A 15011-nucleotide genomic window follows, 5' to 3' on the forward strand; every position below is an offset into this window, starting at 1 on the left:
AACTCCCCAAATACAGGTGTACCAAGCTTGTAGCGTCATACCCAAGAAGACTCGAGGCTGTAATCGCTACCAAAGGTGCTTCAACAAAGTACTGAGTAAAGGGTCTGAATATTTGTAAATGTGATCAGTATTTTATTTTTAGTACATAGGTTTTTGATTAAAAAAATAAAACTGTTTTTAATGTCTTGTTATGGGTTATTATCTGTAGAGGGGGGGGAAAGATTGAATCAATTTTAGAATAAGGCTGTAACATAACAATGTGGAAAAGGGGTCTGAATACTTTCTGAATGCACTTTATGTAATGAAAATATCAGCTGGTTGCCACTATAGATAGCTAGGTTATCCAGTGCAGTGGTAATACTGCCTGCCTTTGGAGATAACGTAGGATGCGTGCTTATCCGGGTGCCAGAGACACAATCACAAGCTTTCTTCAGACTACATAGCTCAAACTTACAACGTAAAGATATGATTATCACTACATAGATTTTTTTAACAAGAAGGGTGTTTTCTATATCTACCAACTATGAAATTACAGACATCATAAACGGTAAGCATGAGAATAATATCATCAAGGCGGACAGGGACAATGTATGAATACACAAAACATTATTCAAATGGACATTCCCCAAATGAGCTATGCACCAGCCCATAGCCACAGGATATCTATGGAGTAACATTAATATATTCATCAATTTAAAAAAAGGCATGAATATTGTTTTTCTGCTTTTCTGATCTTAAACCTCCCCCTGGATGTTGGTCCAAGTTTCCTCCAGGGGAGACCTTCTGAAACAGTTGCGAAGGAAACAGCCGACAGTTACAGTACTGTGTTGAAGATAGATGATGACACTCTTAAAAGACAGGTCATTCCTTTACATGGAGCAGTTCCTTAAACCAGGTTAGATTCAACACAGCCACCTCAAACTGGACTCCACCACTCCTTCATAACGCTGGATCTCTTCATAATGCTGCTCCTCAGTCACTGAATGCATTTACACTGATGAGATGTCCTGCTTAGCCTAGCTGAAAGGGGAGCTCTAACTAGTCCTGTGGGCACCTAGCTGCTGCCCCTGCTAGGCTTGGACTGGGTCTTGCCCCTCATGGCCCCTCCGCGAGCCTGGCCCTTGGCTGGATGCTGCTGTACTGGGGACTCTGCTGCAGCGGAAACTGGGGCCTGTTGGGCCGGGCTGTGAGGAGGGGGGGTCTGTATCTGAAGCGAGGCAGCTGCAGTCACCACCTGCTGCTGGAGGAGCTTCTGCTGAACCATCTGGGCTGTGCCTGCTGGAATCATCTGGACCTGGGGATGTAGTCTGGGTCAGGGCAACCGTTAGGGGCTGGATCTGTTACAAGACAGGAATCAGACAGAAGACAACATGTTATAAAGTGTAAGTTGATCACTCGTGGTTGTAATCTGTTGATCACTCGTGGTTGTAATCTGTTGGCACCGTCCCTGGGTGTCACTTCTGTAGCAGTATTGTTAAGAGTGTATGATTGTTTTTTTTAATTTTAACCTTAGGCAAGTCAGTTAAGAACAAACTCTTATTTACAACGACGGCCCTAGGAACAGTGGGTTAATTGCCTTGTTCAAGGGCAGAACGACAGATTTTTACCGTGTCAGCTCGGGGATTTGATCTGGCAACCTCTCGGTTACTGGCCCAATGCTCTAACCACGAGGCTACCTGCCGCCCCACATACATGTATGTATGTATGTATGTATGTATGTATGTATGTATGTGGGTCAAAAAACTATTTAGTCAGCCACCAATTGTGCAAGTTCTCCCACTTAAAAAAATGAGAGGCCTGTAATTTTCATCATAGGTACACTTCAACTATGACAGACAAAATGAGAAAAAAAATCCAGAAAATCACATTGTAGGTTTTTTTATGAATTTATTTGAAATGATGGTGGAAAATAAGTATTTGGTCAATAACAAAAGTTTATCTCAATACTTTGTTATATACCCTTTGTTGGCAATGACAGAGGTCAAACGTTTTCTGTAAGTCTTCACAAGGTTTTCACACACTGTTGCTGGTATTTTGGCCCATCCGGAGCAGCTCCTCCGGAGCAGTGATGTTTTGGGGCTTTTGGGGCTGTTGCTGGGCAACACGGACTTTCAACTCCCTCCAAAGATTTTCTATGGGGTTGAGATCTGGAGACTGGCTAGGCCACTCCAGGACCTTGAAATGCTTCTTACGAAGCCACTCCTTCTTTGCCCGGGCGGTGTGTTTGGGATCACTGTCATACTGAAAGACCCAGCCACGTTTCATCTTCAATGCCCTTGCTGATGGAAGGAGGTTTTCACTCAAAATCTCACGATACATGGCCCCATTCATTCTTTCCTTTACACGGAGCAGTCGTCCTGGTCCCTTTGCAGAAAAACAGCCCTAAAGCATGATGTTTCCACCCCCATGCTTCACAGTAGGTATGGTGTTCTTTGGATGCAACTCAGCATTCTTTGTCTTCCAAACACGACGAATTGAGATTTTACCAAAAAGTTATATTTTGGTTTCATCTGACCATATGACATTCTCCCAATCTTCTTCTGGATCATCCAAATGCTCTCGTAATTAGCTGACTCCCACCACGGTAAAAGAGGTGCAGTGATTTTTAGAGTTTGCCAACTACTAGAGGTTTATCCTTTATACTGGAGGTTTATCCCGGGCGCCTAACAATGAACATGCACCTGTAGAATGGTCGTTAAGACACTAACAGCTTACAGATGGTAGGCAATTCAGGTCACAGTTATGAAAACTTAGGACACTAAAGAGGCCTTTCTACTGACTCTGAAAATCACCAAAAGAAAGATGTCCAGGGTCCCTGCTCATCTGCGTGAACATGCCTTAGGCATGCTGCAAGGAGGCATGAGGACTGCAGATGTGGCCAGGGCAATAAATTGCAATGTTCGTAGTGTGAGACGCCGAAGACAGCGCTACAGGGAGACAGGACGGACAGCTGATGGTCCTCACAGTGGCAGACCACGTGTAACACCTGCACAGACCACGTGTAACAACACCCGCATCGGTACATGCGAACATCACACCTGCGGGACAGGTACAGGATGGCAACAACAACTGCCCGAGTTACACCAGGAAAGCACAATCCCTCCATCAGTGCTCAGTCTGAATAGACTGAATAATAGGCTGACAGAGCCTGGACTGGGGGCTTGTAGGCCTGTTGTAAGGCAGGTCCTCACCAGACATCACCGGCAACAACGTCACCTATGGGCACAAACCCACCATCGCTGGACCAGACAGGACTGTCAAAAAGTGTTCTTCACTGACGAATCGCGGTTTTGTCTCACCAGGGGTGATGGTCGGATTTGCGTTTATCGTCGAAAGAATGAGCGTTACAGAGGCCTGTACTCTGCAGCGGCATCGATTTGGAGTTGGAGGGTCCGTCATGGGCTGGGGCGGTGTGTCACAGCATCATCGGACTGAGCTTGTTGTCATTGCAGGCAATCTCAATGCTGTGCGTTACAGGGAAGACATCCTCCTCCCTCATGTGGTACCCTTCCTGCAGGCTCATCCTGACATGACCCTGCAGCATGACAATGCCACCACGCACAGAACGAGCAGTATGGCTGATTTCCTCCAAGACAGGAATGTTAGTGTTTTGCCATGGCCAGCAAAGAGCCCGGATCTCAATCCCATTGAGCATGTCTAGGACCTGTTGGATCGGAGGGAGAGGACAGGGCCATTCCCCCCTAGAAATGTCTGGGATCGTGCAGGTGCCTTGGTGGAAGAGTGGGGTAACATCTCACAGGAATAACTGGCAAGTCTGGTGCAGTCCATGAGGAGGAGATGCACTGCAGTACTTAATGCTGCTGGTGGCCACACCAGATACTGACTGTTACTTTTGATTTTGCCCTTCCCCTTTCGTTCAGGGACACATTATTCAATTTCTGTTCGTCACATATCAGTTTGTCTCAGTTTTTGAATCTTATGTTCGTACAAATATTTACACGTGTTACGTTTGCTGAAAATAATTGCAGTTGACAGTGAGAGGACATACACACACACACACACACACAAAGCCTACCATCAGTAACACACTACGCCGCCAGGGACTCAAATCCTGCAGTGCCAGACGTGTCCCCCTGCTTAAGCCAGTACATGTCCAGGCCCGTCTGAAGTTTGCAGAAGACTCGAGGCTGTAATCGCTACCAAAGGTGCTTCAACAAAGTACTGAGTAAAGGGTCTGAATATTTGTAAATGTGATCAGTATTTTATTTTTAGTACATAGGTTTTTGATTAAAAAAATAAAACTGTTTTTAATGTCTTATTATGGGTTATTATCTGTAGAGGGGGGGGAAAGATTGAATCAATTTTAGAATAAGGCTGTAACATAACAATGTGGAAAAGGGGTCTGAATACTTTCTGAATGCACTTTATGTAATGAAAATATCAGCTGGTTGCCACTATAGATAGCTAGGTTATCCAGTGCAGTGGTAATACTGCCTGCCTTTGGAGATAACGTAGGATGCGTGCTTATCCGGGTGCCAGAGACACAATCACAAGCTTTCTTCAGACTACATAGCTCAAACTTACAACGTAAAGATATGATTATCACTACATAGATTTTTTTAACAAGAAGGGTGTTTTCTATATCTACCAACTATGAAATTACAGACATCATAAACGGTAAGCATGAGAATAATATCATCAAGGCGGACAGGGACAATGTATGAATACACAAAACATTATTCAAATGGACATTCCCCAAATGAGCTATGCACCAGCCCATAGCCACAGGATATCTATGGAGTAACATTAATATATTCATCAATTTAAAAAAAGGCATGAATATTGTTTTTCTGCTTTTCTGATCTTAAACCTCCCCCTGGATGTTGGTCCAAGTTTCCTCCAGGGGAGACCTTCTGAAACAGTTGAGAAGGAAACAGCCGACAGTTACAGTACTGTGTTGAAGATAGATGATGACACTCTTAAAAGACAGGTCATTCCTTTACATGGAGCAGTTCCTTAAACCAGGTTAGATTCAACACAGCCACCTCAAACTGGACTCCACCACTCCTTCATAACGCTGGATCTCTTCATAATGCTGCTCCTCAGTCACTGAATGCATTTACACTGATGAGATGTCCTGCTTAGCCTAGCTGAAAGGGGAGCTCTAACTAGTCCTGTGGGCACCTAGCTGCTGCCCCTGCTAGGCTTGGACTGGGTCTTGCCCCTCATGGCCCCTCCGCGAGCCTGGCCCTTGGCTGGATGCTGCTGTACTGGGGACTCTGCTGCAGCGGAAACTGGGGCCTGTTGGGCCGGGCTGTGAGGAGGGGGGGTCTGTATCTGAAGCGAGGCAGCTGCAGTCACCACCTGCTGCTGGAGGAGCTTCTGCTGAACCATCTGGGCTGTGCCTGCTGGAATCATCTGGACCTGGGGATGTAGTCTGGGTCAGGGCAACCGTTAGGGGCTGGATCTGTTACAAGACAGGAATCAGACAGAAGACAACATGTTATAAAGTGTAAGTTGATCACTCGTGGTTGTAATCTGTTGATCACTCGTGGTTGTAATCTGTTGGCACCGTCCCTGGGTGTCACTTCTGTAGCAGTATTGTTAAGAGTGTATGATTGTTTTTTTTAATTTTAACCTTAGGCAAGTCAGTTAAGAACAAACTCTTATTTACAACGACGGCCCTAGGAACAGTGGGTTAATTGCCTTGTTCAAGGGCAGAACGACAGATTTTTACCGTGTCAGCTCGGGGATTTGATCTGGCAACCTCTCGGTTACTGGCCCAATGCTCTAACCACGAGGCTACCTGCCGCCCCACATACATGTATGTATGTATGTATGTATGTATGTATGTATGTATGTATGTATGTGGGTCAAAAAACTATTTAGTCAGCCACCAATTGTGCAAGTTCTCCCACTTAAAAAAATGAGAGGCCTGTAATTTTCATCATAGGTACACTTCAACTATGACAGACAAAATGAGAAAAAAAATCCAGAAAATCACATTGTAGGTTTTTTTATGAATTTATTTGAAATGATGGTGGAAAATAAGTATTTGGTCAATAACAAAAGTTTATCTCAATACTTTGTTATATACCCTTTGTTGGCAATGACAGAGGTCAAACGTTTTCTGTAAGTCTTCACAAGGTTTTCACACACTGTTGCTGGTATTTTGGCCCATCCGGAGCAGCTCCTCCGGAGCAGTGATGTTTTGGGGCTTTTGGGGCTGTTGCTGGGCAACACGGACTTTCAACTCCCTCCAAAGATTTTCTATGGGGTTGAGATCTGGAGACTGGCTAGGCCACTCCAGGACCTTGAAATGCTTCTTACGAAGCCACTCCTTCTTTGCCCGGGCGGTGTGTTTGGGATCACTGTCATACTGAAAGACCCAGCCACGTTTCATCTTCAATGCCCTTGCTGATGGAAGGAGGTTTTCACTCAAAATCTCACGATACATGGCCCCATTCATTCTTTCCTTTACACGGAGCAGTCGTCCTGGTCCCTTTGCAGAAAAACAGCCCTAAAGCATGATGTTTCCACCCCCATGCTTCACAGTAGGTATGGTGTTCTTTGGATGCAACTCAGCATTCTTTGTCTTCCAAACACGACGAATTGAGATTTTACCAAAAAGTTATATTTTGGTTTCATCTGACCATATGACATTCTCCCAATCTTCTTCTGGATCATCCAAATGCTCTCTAGCAAACTTCAGACGGGCCTGGACATGTACTGGCTTAAGCAGGGGGACACGTCTGGCACTGCAGGATTTGAGTCCCTGGCGGCGTAGTGTGTTACTGATGGTAGGCTTTGTGTGTGTGTGTGTGTGTGTATGTCCTCTCACTGTCAACTGCAATTATTTTCAGCAAACGTAACACGTGTAAATATTTGTACGAACATAAGATTCAAAAACTGAGACAAACTGATATGTGACGAACAGAAATTGAATAATGTGTCCCTGAACGAAAGGGGAAGGGCAAAATCAAAAGTAACAGTCAGTATCTGGTGTGGCCACCAGCAGCATTAAGTACTGCAGTGCATCTCCTCCTCATGGACTGCACCAGACTTGCCAGTTATTCCTGTGAGATGTTACCCCACTCTTCCACCAAGGCACCTGCACGATCCCAGACATTTCTAGGGGGGAATGGCCCTGTCCTCTCCCTCCGATCCAACAGGTCCTAGACATGCTCAATGGGATTGAGATCCGGGCTCTTTGCTGGCCATGGCAAAACACTAACATTCCTGTCTTGGAGGAAATCAGCCATACTGCTCGTTCTGTGCGTGGTGGCATTGTCATGCTGCAGGGTCATGTCAGGATGAGCCTGCAGGAAGGGTACCACATGAGGGAGGAGGATGTCTTCCCTGTAACGCACAGCATTGAGATTGCCTGCAATGACAACAAGCTCAGTCCGATGATGCTGTGACACACCGCCCCAGCCCATGACGGACCCTCCAACTCCAAATCGATGCCGCTGCAGAGTACAGGCCTCTGTAACGCTCATTCTTTCGACGATAAACGCAAATCCGACCATCACCCCTGGTGAGACAAAACCGCGATTCGTCAGTGAAGAACACTTTTTGACAGTCCTGTCTGGTCCAGCGATGGTGGGTTTGTGCCCATAGGTGACGTTGTTGCCGGTGATGTCTGGTGAGGACCTGCCTTACAACAGGCCTACAAGCCCCCAGTCCAGGCTCTGTCAGCCTATTATTCAGTCTATTCAGACTGAGCACTGATGGAGGGATTGTGCTTTCCTGGTGTAACTCGGGCAGTTGTTGTTGCCATCCTGTACCTGTCCCGCAGGTGTGATGTTCGCATGTACCGATGCGGGTGTTGTTACACGTGGTCTGTGCAGGTGTTACACGTGGTCTGCCACTGTGAGGACCATCAGCTGTCCGTCCTGTCTCCCTGTAGCGCTGTCTTCGGCGTCTCACACTACGAACATTGCAATTTATTGCCCTGGCCACATCTGCAGTCCTCATGCCTCCTTGCAGCATGCCTAAGGCATGTTCACGCAGATGAGCAGGGACCCTGGACATCTTTCTTTTGGTGATTTTCAGAGTCAGTAGAAAGGCCTCTTTAGTGTCCTAAGTTTTCATAACTGTGACCTGAATTGCCTACCATCTGTAAGCTGTTAGTGTCTTAACGACCATTCTACAGGTGCATGTTCATTGTTAGGCGCCCGGGATAAACCTCCAGTATAAAGGATAAACCTCTAGTAGTTGGCAAACTCTAAAAATCACTGCACCTCTTTTACCGTGGTGGGAGTCAGCTAATTAGGCACGGCTGCAACCCATACGGCATGACGAGGTACTCATAATGCCCTGAGGTGGTACTAAATGCCGTCTTACGCTCGTCTCCCTTCCGAATACGCACCAGATTGTACGCACTCCTGAGATCCAGTTTATTGAAGAAGCGAGCCCTGTGCATTGACTCAATCGCCATAGCAATAAGAGGTAGGGGGTAACTATACCTCACAGGCACAAACCTCCATCCTTCTTCTTCACAAAAAAGAAACTCGAGGAGACAGGTGAAATGGAGGGCTGAATGTACCCCTGACGCAGGGATTCGGAGACATATGTCTCCATAGCCACCGTCTCCGCTTGCGACAGGGGATACACGTGACTCCTGGGAAGTGCAGCGTCTACTAGGAGATCTATTGCACAATCCCCCCGTCGATGGGGTGGTAATTGAGTCGCCTTCTTTTTACAGAAGACGAGAGCCAAATCGGCATATTCTGGGGGAATGCGCACGGTGGAGACCTGGTCTGGATTTTCCACCGTAGTAGCACCAACGGAAACCCCTAAACACCTACATGAGTACTCTCGCGACCACCCCGTGAGAGCCCTCTGTGGCCAAGAAACAGTGGGGTTATGACAAGCTAACCAGGGTAGGCCAAGCACCACGGAATACGCAGGAGAATCAATAAGAAAAATACTCATCTTTTCCCTGTGACCCCCCTGCGTTACCATACTCAAAGGAGCGGTTGCCTCCCTGATAAACCCTGACCCTAATGGTTGACTATCTAAGGCATGAACGGGGAAAGGCATATGCACAGGAACAATGGGGATCCCTAAACTATGAGCTAATCCTTTATTACTGAAATTCCCAGCCGCGCCTGAATCTACTAGCACCTTATGCTGGGAACACAGGGAAATTTCAGGAAAAGTAACAGAGACAAACATATGTGCAACAGAGGGCTCTGGATGAGAATGGTGCCTACTCACCTGGGGTGACGCCAGAGTGCCCTGTCTGCTACCTCGATTCCCAGAGGAACCAACCCGGCACCGACCAGCAGTGTGACCTCTGCGGCCACATATGGTGCACGAGAGGGAACCCCCTCCGGTCTCCCTGTGCACCGCACCTCCCAGCTCCATGGGTATCGGAGAGGGTGTGCGGGAGGATGGAACAACCAGACCCCGATCTGGACGTCCGCGAGTAGCCAGCAGGTTGTCCAGCCGGATGGACAGGTCCACCAGCTGGTCGAAGGTGCGGGTGGTGTCTCTGCAGACCAGCTCCCGACGGACGTCCTCACATAGACTACAGCGGTAATTGTCGATCAGGGCCCTGTTGCTCCATCCAGCGCCGGCAGCCAGGGTCCTAGACTCCAGCTCAAACTTCTGTGCGCTCCTCATCTCCTGCCTCAGATGGTAGAGGCGCTCACCCGCCGCTCTGCCCTCGGGTGGGTGGTCGAATACTGTCCGGAAACAGCGGGTGAACTCCTCAAAATCGTCCAACTTCGCATCTCCCCCTCCACACACAGCGCTGGCCCACTGCAGGGCTTTCCCGGTGAGGCACGAAACGAGGGCGAAACTCTTCTCACGGTCCGATGGAGCTGGGTGGACCGTGGCCAGGTACATGCTTAGTTTTAGGAGGAAACCCTGGCATCCGGCAGCATCTCCGTCATATCCTTGTGGTATGGATAGATGGATCCTGCTAGGTTCAGGTGGGAAAGGGGTGTTCAGGGTAGACCCCGGTTGTCCTGGTAGAGGCGCTGGAAAAACTCCCTGTGTCTCCCAGCGGTCCATATTCTGGACAACGCGATCCATGGCTGCGCTCAGTTTGGAAATCATCGCCATATGTTCCATGACGCGCTCCTCCACCTCCACGGCTGGGGTACCTTCTCCTGCTGACTTCATTTTGGTCGGAGATTCTATCACAGTCGTGTTTATAGGTGGCAGGGAAGTCAGGCGCAGGATAATTAAAACTTAAAACAACTCCAAAACCATGAAATACAATGAAACAAAGTGGGTACGAGGACCCGTCGCGCACCAAATACAAAACACGAATACTGAACATAAAACAATCTCTGACAAAGACATGAGGGAAAACAGACGGTTAAATACACAACAGGTAATGAATGGGATTGAAACCAGGTGTATAGTAAGACAAGATAAAACCAATGGAAAATGAAAAATGGATCAATGATGGCTAGAAGACCGGTGACGTCGACCGCCGAGCACCGCCCGAACAAGGAGAGGCTTCGACTTCCGCAGATGTTGTGACACCCACAGGGTGGGCTTTTTCATACATGCAGGATTTTCTTTCCCAATGTACCTCTAAATGTATTCTGCTCAACCAGTATCTCCGTCTCAGACAGATGACAACAAATCCCCAGCCGTGATGCTATCCTGACTGAAGCAGTAGGGTATGTGTCAACACAAATATTGATAATATCTCTCTGACTGGAATAAGGTTCTCATTGGCAAGGCTTTTCTTCGTCAAAGAGAGACATCCATACAACGGTAAAAGAGCACCCGGATCCCACTTTCTCTCACATTTGACACCGTTCAGAGGTAAATCAGGCACTCCTGAGATAAACAGTTCATAGGATGCCTGCCCTGTGCCTGAGCAGAAAGATGAAACTGACTCTGAAAGCCCCACCAGCTCTACCCAGTACTGCTTTATCTGCTCTGTCGGAATGCGGGAGACACTGTCAAAGGAGATGAGGATATCAAAACACAATGCTACACTCCAAAGTGCTGCCGTGGCGCTTTCCTGAGCTGAACAAACTAGCTGTAAAACCTCTCGCTTTCACTGGCTTCTAGATCAGAGCGCTTGCGTCATTGCTATTTTACAAGAGAATGAGAAATCGACTGAAGGGAAACAGTCAACCATGTTTCTTGTTTGAGAAATTTGACTTCATCTTGCCTCATTCTTAAAAAGCTAGGGATGAAAATGATCTATTACAATAATAAAAAGCTACAAAAAACGAATGCACAATTCTGTATTTCATCACTTTCTACCTCTGTCAGACACACACACACAGACACACACACACACACAGGGAACAAGAGCAAAAAAGTGCGGTGATTCATCTACTGTCCTTAACACCATGACAGCTCCTGTCCTCTGAGGTCTGCTCAAACTCCTCCTCCCCCAGGTTTAATGGGACCAGCCATTATGACCCTCAGAGGTTTCCTCTGTGCTGTGGTTTCTGATTTTATGTCATGCCACAAAAACCCTTCATGCTTAGCTCTGCATTGACCCACAGTGAAATCCTCCAATCCCTCACACTCATAACTACAATGACCTGTTACTCTGTTCATGTCTGTGATCAGCCTGATCTCATAGACTAGACGTAACATAGTAAATGTAAATCCGGGACACTCAAATTAGTATAATATGTTATGTTTGGTATGGTTATATAAGACAAATGGTTATTTAAGGCAAAAACGAAAGTAGGGTGGTTGGTCAGGGTGGAGGGGTGGGCATACAGTATAACACGGATGTCTAACGATCCAAAGGTTATGATTTTGAATCTCATCACAGAGGACTTTAGCTAATTAGCAAACTTTCAACTACTTACTACTTTTTAGCTACTTTGTAACTACTTAGCTAACCCTTCCCCTAACTCTAACCTTAACCCTTTAACCTAACTCCTAAACTTAACTCTAACCTTAACCCTAACCCCTAGGCTAACTAACTTTAACCAGGTAACTTGTTTTTGATGGAAGAGGGAGGTGCAGATATGGGATAGATGGTAGAAGAGCAATGATAGACACTGCCATCGTTTTTCTGAAAAAAAGTGCCTGATTTTTATTTTTATTTTATTTCACCTTTATTTAACCAGGTCGGCTAGTTGAGAACAAGTTCTCGTTTACAACTGCGACCTGGCCAAGATAAAGCATAGCAGTGTGAACAGACAACAACACAGAGTTACACGTGGAGTAAACAATAAACAAGTCAATAACACAGTAGAAAAAAATAGTCTATATACATTGTGTGCAAAAGGCATGAGGAGGTAGGCGAATAATTACAATTTAGCAGATTAACACTGGAGTGATAAATGATCAGATGGTCATGTGCAGGTAGAGATACTGGTGTGCAAAAGAGAAGAAAAGTAAATAAATAAAAACGGTATGGGGAAGAGGTAGGTAAATTGGGTGGGCTATATACCGATGGACTATGTACAGCTGCAGTGATCGGTTAGCTGCTCAGATAGCAGATGTTTAAAGTTGGTGAGGGAGATAAAAGTCTCCAACTTCATAGATTTTTGCAATTCGTTCCAGTCACAGGCAGCAGAGAACTGGAAGAAAAGGCGGCCAAATGAGGTGTTGGCTTTAGGGATGATCAGTGAGATACACCTGCTGGAGAGCGTGCTACGGGTGGGTGTTGCCATCGTGACCAGTGAACTGAGATAAGGCGGAGCTTTACATAGCATGGACTTGTAGATGACCTGGAGCCAGTGGGTCTGGCGAAGATTATGTAGCGAGGGCCAGCCGACTAGAGCATACAGGTCGCAGTGGTGGGTGGTATAAGGTGCTTTAGTAACAAAACGGATGGCACTGTGATAAACTGCATCCAGTTTGCTGAGTAGAGTATTGGAAGCTATTTTGTAGATGACATCGCCGAAGTCGAGGATCGGTAGCACCCCCATAGAGACTGCCAGAGGACCGGACAACATGCCTTCCAATTTGACACACTGAACTCTGTCTGCAAAGTAGTTGGTGAACCAGGCAAGGCAGTCATTAGAAAAACCGAGGCTACTGAGTCTGCCGATAAGAATATGGTGACTGAAGGAGTCGAAAGCCTTGGCCTGGTCGATGAAGACGGCTGCACAGTACTGTCTTTTATCGATGGCGGTTATGATATCGTTTAGTACCTTGAGCGTGGCTGAGGTGCACCCGTGACCGGCTCGGAAACCAGATTGCACAGCGGAGAAGGTACGGTGGGATTCGAGATGGTCAGTGATCTGTTTGTTGACTTGGCTTTCAAAGACCTTAGATAGGCAGGGCAGAATGGATATAGGTCTGTAACAGTTTGGGTCCAGGGTGTCTCCCCCTTTGAAGAGGGGGATGACTGCGGCAGCTTTCCAATCCTTGGGGATCTCAGAACATCTGCTATCTGGATTTGGGTAAAGGAGAAGCTGGGAAGGCTTGGGCGAGTAGCTGCGGGGGGGGGGGGGGGGGGGGGGGGGTTGGAGTAGCCAGGAGGTTGGAGTAGCCAGGAGGAAGGCATGGCCAGCCGTTGAGAAATGCTTGTTGAAGTTTTCAATTATCATGGATTTATCGGTGGTGACCGTGGTACCTAGCCTCATTGCAGTGGGCATTGTGGAGGAGGTGCTCTTGTTCTCCATGGACTTTACAGTGTCCCGGAACTTTTTGGAGTTAGAGCAGGATGCTAATTTCTGCTTGAAAAAGCTAGCCTTTGCTTTCCTGACTGACTGCGTGTATTGGTTCCTGACTTCCCTGAACAGTTGCATATCGTGGGGACTATTCGATGCTATTGCAGTCCGCCACAGGATGTTTTTGTTCTGGTCGAGGGCAGTCAGGTCTGGAGTAAACCAAGGGCTATATCTGTTCTTAGTTCTGCATTTTTTGAACGGAGCATGCTTATCTAAGATGGTGAGGAAGTTACTTTTAAAGAATGACCAGGCATCCTCAACTGACAGGATGAGGTCAATATCCTTCCAGGATACCCGGGCCAGGTCGATTAGAAAGGCCTGCTCGCAGAAGTGTTTTAGGGAGCGTTTGACAGTGATGAGGGGTGGTCGTTTGACTGCGGACCCGTAGCGGATACAGGCAATGAGGCAGTGATCGCTGAGATCCTGATTGAAGACAGCGGAGGTGTATTTGGAGGGCCAGTTGGTCAGGATAACATCTATGAGGGTGCCCTTGTTTACAGATGCAGGGATGTACCTGGTGGGTTCCTTGATTATTTGTGTGAGATTGAGGGCATCTAGCTTAGATTGTAGGACTGCCGGGGTGTTAAGCATATCCCAGTTTAGGTCACCTAACAGAACAAACTCTGAAGCTAGATGTGGGGGCGATCAATTCACAAATGGTGTCCAGGGCACAGCTGGGAGCTGAGGGGGGTTGGTAGCAGGCGTCAACAGTGAGAGACTTATTTCTGGAGAGAGTAATTTTTAAAATTAGTAGTTTGAACTGTTTGGGTATGGACCTGGAAAGTATGACATTACTTTGCAGACTAACTCCTCCCCCTTTGGCAGTTCTATCTTGACGGAAAATGTTATAGTTGGGTATGGAAATCTCAGAATTTTTGGTGGCCTTCCTAAGCCAGGATTCAGACACGGCAAGGACATCAGGGTTGGCAGAGTGTGCTAAAGCAGTGAGTAAAACAAACTTAGGGAGGAGGCTTCTGATGTTGACATGCATGAAACCAATGCAATCACAGAAGTCAACAAATGAGGGTGCCTGGGGACATGCAGGGCCTGGGTTTACCTCCACATCACCCGTGGAACAAAGGAGGAGTAGTATGAGGGTGCGGCTAAAGGCTATCAAAACTGGTCGCCTAGAGAGTTGGGGACAAAGAATAAAAACACCACACCTTCCAAACCCCAGGAAAGTTACTCTGTCCTCTTCCACCCTAACTTTGAAAAAACTGTGGATACCCCTAAAACAATATTGCATTAACCCTCCACCATAGAAAATAACATGTAAAGAAAATAATCAAAGAAAGTTAGTTAGGATAGAGCCCTCCACACCAAACACTCAAACTCCAAAAAACTCCCAGCATGCATTGCAAGAGAGAGAGAGAGAGAGAGAGAGAGAGAGAGAGAGGTGGGGGAGAGGGAGAGATAGAGCGAAGATCG

Source organism: Oncorhynchus mykiss, chromosome 6, assembly GCF_057628025.1.
Source record: "Oncorhynchus mykiss isolate SJ-2025 chromosome 6, ASM5762802v1, whole genome shotgun sequence".
Lineage (NCBI taxonomy): Eukaryota > Metazoa > Chordata > Actinopteri > Salmoniformes > Salmonidae > Oncorhynchus > Oncorhynchus mykiss.